Source organism: Dasypus novemcinctus, chromosome 9, assembly GCF_030445035.2.
Source record: "Dasypus novemcinctus isolate mDasNov1 chromosome 9, mDasNov1.1.hap2, whole genome shotgun sequence".
Classification (NCBI taxonomy): Eukaryota; Metazoa; Chordata; class Mammalia; order Cingulata; family Dasypodidae; genus Dasypus; species Dasypus novemcinctus.
Genome location: NC_080681.1, coordinates 42,471,205 through 42,480,133, shown reverse-complemented (window position 1 = coordinate 42,480,133; position 8,929 = coordinate 42,471,205).

The window sequence follows — 8,929 nt, the reverse complement described above, 5'->3', positions numbered from 1 at the left end:
ATATAACTTATTTAACCTCCAGAAGAACCCTATGAAGATAGGAATAATTACTATTCCCATTTTTATAAGTGAAAAACTCAGGAACTGGAGAACTTGCCCAAAGTCATACAGCTAGTAACTGAAAGAGCTGAGATATAATCCAGGCATTGTGGTTCTGGAGTCCATGTACTTGACCATTCTTTACACTGATCCTGTGTTTGAATATTTAGATTGTTTAGAAATTCCCAGTGCTTCAAATTATGTTGTTTTGACCACTTTTGTGCATGAAGCCTTCTCCTAATTTAGAATAATTTATTTGGGATTTTCAACTGAGTTACCTAGAGAACACAAACATTCTTAACCCTTAAATTGGCTGGCCTATTATTAGTAAACATTGGCTCTTTGAAATCTGAAATTATATACAATGATTAGGAAACTAACTTTTTCTGAATGGAGAGGAAGACCTAGAGGGGAACTTGGGTAGCTACATTTAAGCTTTGATTTCGTCACTATGCATCTTAAATCCTCATTCAATCTTGTGGTTTTCAGTTTTCTCACTTGTAGAATCAACATCATCCCTACATTACAACTTCCTCACCAGGAGGCATAAATCAGGCCCTATTTTTATCAAAAGAGGAACTTTTGTGTTTCCAAAAAACAAACCATAAACTCTGGAAATTAAATCTATTATTGTTCCACTTTGGAAAGGGTCTGACCCAACACATCTTTTCAGATGACAGGAACATTAAAAACCTACTCATAAGTCACTTTGCATGTCCAAATTTTATATTCAACTTTGCTCACTCATTATTGTTTTGAAATCTTAGTCTACTCACCTTCTGGAACCTTGAAGGAAAGGTTAGGTAGTGATATATTTGCCATGGTTGTATATCACCTATGACCACAAATACCTAATCTCAAGTTTGATATCACAGACCTAGATAATGAATAGACAATAATAAATAATTAACTATATTCTTTTTTTTCTTGTTTACATAATTAACCCATTTATTAAAGGCTAGAGGTGTTCAAACTGTGGAGCTTCTACTGGTCTTTCAATTTCTTTAGTCCTCTGATTGTGGAATTTACCATGACTGCAGAGGTGGTAGTGTAGGTCCAAGAACCACTAGCTTTTACTTTTTATATGCCCCTATTTTTCGCTTGATGAATGAATGCTGGTTCAGGCAGGAACCACAGTGTCAGATCCTCACAACTCATCTCTTCATTTTGGTTTTGCCACAGAAGGAGCAAGTGTACTTGGCATGCTGGCGGATTTCAATTTTCTTCACCATTTTCCTGAGGGAGGCGCCATATTGGGTCCCATGTTTACCAACAATTCCAGTCTTCTTGGTGCATTTAGTTATGTTACTGCAAACTAGCTCTGAACCCAGAGAGTGAACTCTGCCTTTATTTTCTTTTGTCTTTTTTTCCTTTCAGCCTTCAAAACATACCTATAACTATAATGGAAACCCTGTGAATTATAAATGCTTGACTTTTTAAGAGAATTTTTCTTAAAAAATTCTTACTGTAGAACTAGTTTTAGTATCGTCTTCCCTCAGTCAAGAAAAACTAATAGAACTGATATCTTAGAAAGGAGAAAGTTCTAGAGCTAACAAGACCCCATTCATCTTCCTTTTTTTTCCTTTCTGTCTATGCTGGAGTGTCTGTTAACAGTCACTTTCCTTCGGATCTCTTCTATGCTCTGTCCTGTATCTCAGGGACTGGAAGCCTAGGAACTATATTTCCCAGAATGCCAAGACACAGAAAATGGGCCAGTTTAGATTCCATGAGTGTCGGGCAATTATGAGAGATGGGGAAGGCAGAAGGCAAGCAGAAGCCATTATTCTTCTAGCAGCAGTAACAGAAAAATGGCATGAGATTGTTAAATCACCTGCCTCAGGAAGCAGTTTCCAGAAGTTCCTGACCTGTGTGGCCATAATTTCCTGAAGGGCACTGCAAATCTGAGAGCTAACTATGTGCTTCCCTTACCTTTGCTCCTTTAGCCTTTAAACTGTTTTTTATAAACACCTAATTGTCTATTTTACTTTATTATTTTTTTAAGGATTTATTTTATTTATTTCTCCCCTCCCCTCCTTCCCCATTCCCCCCCCCCCCCCCCCATTGTCTGCTCTCTGTGTCCATTCACTGTGTGTTCTTTTATGTCTGCTTGTATTCTCATTAGGCAACTCTGGGAACCGATCCTCAGACCTTCCGGAGTGGGAGAGAGGCGATTACTTCTTGCGCCACCTCAACTCCCTGTTCTGCTATATCTTCTTATTTTCTCTCCTCTGTGTCTCTTGTTGTGTCATCTTGCTGCACTAGCTCTCCACATGGACTGGCAGTCCTGTGTGGGGTGGCTTTCCCAAGTGGGCTGGCACTCCACGTGGGCCAGCTCACTGCATGGGTCAGCTTGTCCTCACCAGGAGGCCCTGGGCACTGAACCCTGGACCTCCTATATGATAGATGGGAGTCCAATTGGTTGAGCCACATCCATTTCTCATAATTGTCTATTTTAAATTCCTTCCTGCTTGAAATACTCAGAATGGTTTCTGCTTTTTCCCTGACTGATATATCCCATATTGTAGGTTTATATAAACATGTGGTCAAGCATCTACCTAAGCAAGAAATTAAAAAACAACTCTATCAACCTATAAATCAAACGACAGAGGTCAGATCTAAAAGTACAACATCAATATCATTAATGTTCCAATATGACACCTTGAAGATAGTTAGGTCCATGTATGTCAATGCTTAATACTTTCAGCTTCCCTTCATTTTCTCATTCTAGGATTGTTCGTATATATGTTTAATTTATGAATTTATTAATTCTTTATAAGGGCAGGGTCTTTTTTTGCCCTCAACACCCAGGAAATATTTTTTAAACGCTGATTAAATTAATGGAAAGAATAAATGTGTGGTTTCCTATTAACCTTAATGGAGTAAATAGCAACTCAAGTAATTCAACTTTAAGTTTACTTTTAGCAAACATAAGTAGATCATCAAGCCACTTAGGTTCTCTATTTGGGTTGGCAGTTCCATTTTATTCAGAAAATCTTTTCTCCTATGTATTCATGATGGATCTACTATTACACATTCCACACCTGCCCAAATCTCATAGACTTTTTAGATGAACTCTAATACAATAAGTTCTTGCTAAAAAATGAAGATCCCAGGGCTCTGCTCTAAATGTACTAAATTAGATCTGCTGTTTTCACTTTAAATGAATTCTCTAGATAATTCTTATACACACTAAAGCTTAAGAACTGCAATAAATGAAAGGAGAGTTTCTTATCTTTGAAATCACTAAATCGAATGAATCCAAACATGTAGGATTCTTTGCAGAATTTACATCTGGGAGATCAAGTATAGAATCACAGAATTTTGGAGTTGGAAAGGTCTTTACAGTTCATTTATGTTAAGCCCCTCACTTAGGAGACCAGTAAACCTATCATAAGTTTCATAGACAGTTTAGGGTAGAACAAGACTCAGCACCCAGGTATTCTGAATTCCAACCCAGAGCTTTCTTTCATATGGTTGCCATGTACATTTGTATGGGTTGTACACTGCATAACTCTACATGTACCAATCACACCGTGGGCATGAATGTGGATGTAAGAGTTTGAAGTTCTTTTATGAATACCAAAAGAAAAAGATTACGTTTTTGAACAAATCCATTCCTGTGGGTGTGAGAACCTTTTGATTGGACTATGTCAGTGAGGTGTGACTCAGGTTGAGTCTCTGTCCCATTATTGGAGCTTTATATAAATGGAGACAGAGAAAAAGAAATACAGGAAAGGAGAGCTCTGTTATTTTTTATTCTGCCATGTGAGAGGGGACATGAGGACCCCTAGCAGCCAAAGCTTAAGCATGAAGCCCTCAAAGGCTGTACCCACGGAGCAGCTCAAGGTTGAAGACACAAGCCATATACCTATTTCCCACAGCTCTGGGAGACAGTAGATTCTGGAGGGAAGGCAGGGACCTTGGCAGAGATGAGCCTCCATCTTGCTTTGCCATGTGGCAGGACCCGAGACTCACCAGTTGGTGACTATTGAGAAAGCATCTCTGCTGAGGCTTTGATATGGCCCCTTAGCCTCAGAACCGAAGCTTTTACTCTAAATAAAAATCTCCCTATAAAAGCCAACCCATTTCCGGTACTTTGCTTTGGCAGCCCTGTGGCAAACTAAGTGTTTTGTACAGTTTTCTGGCAGGTAGCAATAAAGTTCTAACAAAATTAGTATATTAAATAATTTTCCAATAGGTACAAATAAAGTGTCTTGAGAAAGGGGTACCATTTTTTAAAATACACAAAGATGTTATATAGGCTTGCAGCAGGCACCCCTTCCCCCCTTTTTCCAACATACCTCACTATTAATGTAGAACGTGTAGGCTCGAATCATCATAGCGAATACAGAAAAATGCATTTTATGGGAATTTGAATTATGCAAATGTAAAATTTCTGATATAGAAAAATATTATAAAATCTTGCTACATGAAATTACAACTCTCTATAAAGTTGCCAAGAACTGCGCATTCCAAAGCTGACTAGCCCAGTGAATTAACCATCTCAGGTATTGCCATGAAGAGGTGCTCCATTAGAAAATATGATGTGGCCACAAGTGATTTTAGAAACTACTATGCTATTGTTTGTGCTACAAACCTTTAGATCAGAAGTAATATATGAAAAAAACAACAACACTCTATTCCCCAAACAATTCCCATTAATAGTTTACTATCTGTTAATTTAGGAGAGAACATGCACTAAAAAGCCTTTGAGAGAATGTTGTAAGAATAATATATAAGACTAAGACAAAAAATACACAGCAATGGTATCTCCCATCTAACATTTATTCCTCTATGAAAACTAGTCTTAACTGACGAGGTTTATAAATTATGTGAGTTGTTCAGGAAAGCATCCTTCACACAAAATGCTGTGTCCCTTACCTTCAAAATTCATTTATGATTTTTGACCCAAACATCTATGCCTAAAAGACCTTGTGTACAACTGGAACGGGTCCCTAAGGTTTCCCAATTCAACAACCTATTTAGATTCTCTGGTAAACCTCCCAGAAGTCAGGACTATTTTCGTGTGCTTTAAATTCTTTTTGGTATGCAGTGAGATGCAGTATCACATAGAATACTGCTTTGGTTATTTTTTGTTCCAGCTCTAGCAGGGCTTGAGTTTATAGCTAAGTCACCTTCCCAGGTATTTTTACCAGGCTTTCCTTCATTATGCCTATTTAACCAGTTAAAAAGGAGGGCCAAGTCATCTTGTTGCCTCCCTCTTCCCAGAACAATTAGAAGATTAATGAGCTAACGTGCACAGAACATTTTTAACCTCATGAGGAACATGGACTACCAGCACGGGGAAACCCATAGCCTGTAGTCTCGGTGGGGCTGCGCCAGCAGGTGAACGGAGTTGCACCTCTGTCCCCGGATGCCCTTGTCCTTGACTGTCCTGACCAGCCAACCATGGGCCAAGCACGAGCTTAGAGTTTCTGCAAAGCAGAGGAACCGGAATAAAAGGACATATTGATATTGAGCATTTATATAAAGCATCCAAGTGCTTATATTTATTCTATGGTTTAGTGTTTTTTAAAATGTCAGACTTTTTCATTTTGAAATACTGTCAAACTTACAGGACAGTTACAAAAATAATGCAAACCCCATACAGAGAATTCCAACATATCCTTCTCCCCCACCAGATACCCAGATCCATGAATTTTTGCCACCTTTGCTGTGTCAATCCACCTATCGATCCATCTACCTACCTACCTCCCTGCCTATTTGTCAATCTATTTTCTGAACACTTCAAAGTAGGTGGACGCATTGTGCTCCCTGAACACTTCATACTGCCAGATACATTTCCTAAGAACAACGATATTCATTTATGTGCCAACTTTAAGTGCAGTTATTAAGTTCAAGAAATCTAACATTGATAATAAAGATTATAATCCATACTCCAATTTTTTCTTATGTCCCAATAAAGCCCTTTTGAGCCCTTTCTCCTCCCTTGTTAGATCCTGTCCAGGATCATGTACTGCCTTCAGTCATCATTGTCTATTTATTTTCTTATTTTTCTCCCTCTCCCCTCCACCCTGCTGTTTTGCTGTCTCTATCCACTCACTGTGTGATCTTCTGTATCTATTTCTCTTTTTGTCTTTTCTTCTCATCTTCTCCTCTAGGCTTCACCAGGATTTGATCCCAGGGACCTCTGATGTGGAGAGAAGTCCCCTGTCACTTGCGCCACCTCAGTTCCTGGTTTCTGTTCTGTCTTGCCTTGACTCTCCCGTGTCTTTAAGTTGCATCATCATCTTGCTTGCGTAGCTCACCCCCGCAGACCTGGCTTGCGCAGGCTTGCCTTTACCAGGAGACCCGGGGGATTGAACTCGGGTCCTCCCATATGGTAGAGGGAAGCCCAATCGCTTGAGACACATCCGCTTCCCATCATTGTCTCTTTAGGGGCTTTTTTTTTTTTTAATTTTGTGGGAAAATATATATAATATAAATTATAAATATAAAACATACACTTTCTCATCTCAACCACACCCAAGCATATCAGTTAATGGGGTTAATCACATGCAAAACCTTGCAATACCCTCACTGCCTTCTACTACTAAAACTTTCCTATCTTCCCAAGCAGAAACCCCACACCCATTCTCCTTGCCCCACGCTCTTGGCAATCTGTACTCTAATTCTGTCTATGAGCTTGCATATTCTCTGATATTTTCTTTGTAGTTTCCATGGGCTTAAATTTAACATCCTAAATCTGTAACACTCTTGTTTGCTTTGATACCAACTTAACTTCAATAGTATATGCAAAATATGTCCCTATGCCTGTCTGCCTCCCCTTATATAGTTCTTGTCATAAATTACATGTTTATACATGATGAATCCAACACCACTTTCTTTTTCCATTTTATGTATTTGCCTTTTAATCTTGTAAGAAGTCAAAAGTGAAATTACAAACCAAAAATACAAAATACTGGCATTTATAGTTACCCTTGTTGTTACCCTTCCCGGAGATTTTTTATTTCTTCATGTGGCTTCAGTCTATTGCCTATGGTCCTTTCCTCTCAACCTGCAGAACTCTTTTTAGACTTTCTTGTAGGACTGGAGCTTTGGTTTATAAGGGAATGTATTAATCTCTTCCTCATTTTTGAAAGACAGAATTCTTGGCTGGCAGTTTTTTGCTTTCAGAACTTCAAATATGTCATCCCACTGCCTTTCTGCCTGCATGGATTCCAATGAGAAATCAGCACTTAATCTTATTAAAGATGTCTTGTACATACATATTGCTTCTTTCTTGCTGCTCTTTTTTATTGGCATTTGACAGATTGCTTATAATATGCCACAGCATGGATCTATTTGGGTTTATCCCATTTGGAGTTTGTTGGACATCTTGGATGTATATATTCGTCTCTTTCATTAAATTTGGGAAGTATTCAGCCATTATTTCTTTGAATATTGTTCTCTTTTTTCTCCTTCTGGAACTCTCACAGTGTATATATTGGTATGCTTGATGGTGTCCCAGAGGTTTCTCAAGATCTGATCACTTTTCTTTTATTCCTGCTTTCTTCCTTCTGCTTCTTAGAATGGAATATTTCAACTATCTTTTCTTCAAATCATTGATTCTTTCTTCTGCCACCTCCAATCTGCTGTTGAACCCCTCTAGGTAGTTTTCATTTCTATTACTGTGGGCTTCAGCTCTGTTCGGTTCCTTGTCATAATTTTCATTTCTCCACTGATATTCTCTTTGTGTTCATCTACCATTTTCCCGATTTCCTTTAGTTCTTTGTCCATGTTTACCTTTAGCTCTTTCAGCATATTCAGGACCATTTTTAAAAATTCTTTGTCTATTATGTCCCAGCTCTGGTCCTTTTCCTTGACGGTTTCTAATGCTTTAATTTTCTCTTTTGTCTGGGCATCGATTTCCTGTTTGTTTGTATGTTTTGTTAAATTTTGTTGAAACTTGGACATTTTGATATTTTAATGTATTATCACTGGCATTTAGACTCTGGGGCATCTTTTACTTAAGATTGTATCCAGCTAGTGTTTTGCTAGAGCTTTTCTTTAATACCAGGACCTAAAAAAAAAAAAAAAGGAAGGAAAAAATTCTTTGCAGATTGCAGATTAACCTGTGCTGAATGCTTTTCTTATCCATACAATGAGTTTAGAGAATAGATTCAGGCCACAATGCAGAGGCCACCCTGAACTTTCTGCTCTTGTCTTAGCGATATGCACACAGATGGCCCTGGGAATTCCATTATTTACACAGAAACAAACGACCACTCTTCTCTAGGAAGCTTTCAGGCCTGGGCACTATACTTCAAGTTCTACAGCCAGGCAACCCCTTGCTTCAGGCAGTCACTTGACTGCTCCCTCTGAAGTAGTGTCTTCTTATTCCAACATCTTGATCAGGGCAGTTAGTATTGTTTTCATTTGGAATTACACAAATGGAATTACATGAATTACATCTCACTGTTTGGGGTTAGGTCACAGTCTGGCCCCAATCTACCACTCACTTTCTTAATTTCCTTAAGAAATGTCAACAACTTACTTTCAAAAACGTCTTTTTAGCAGGCAGACATCACAAAAGGCCAAACATCAGTACAGATTTCTCAGTCCTCTTTGGAGTGTGCAATAAATCTAAGAAGACAATTAAACCTTGTTGGGCTAGGGAACAGCCCATGCTTCTCAGTCCAGGGCTGGCCTAAAAAGGTCTAGATCACATTTTCAGGATCATTTTTTTGATAACTTGATCCAAGGATTGGAGGAGGAATATTCTTTCTTTGTTTCTTTCTAACTAAGAGATGGGTTTGCTGAGTGTTCTTGGTGAAGCATGTGGCTCCTGGCCCTTGTTATTTACAAATACACATGAGTTCTCTAGTCCTGCAGCATCGCTAGGATATGTGCGTGCATTAAAACAAAATCTATGTATTTCCACCCCGAG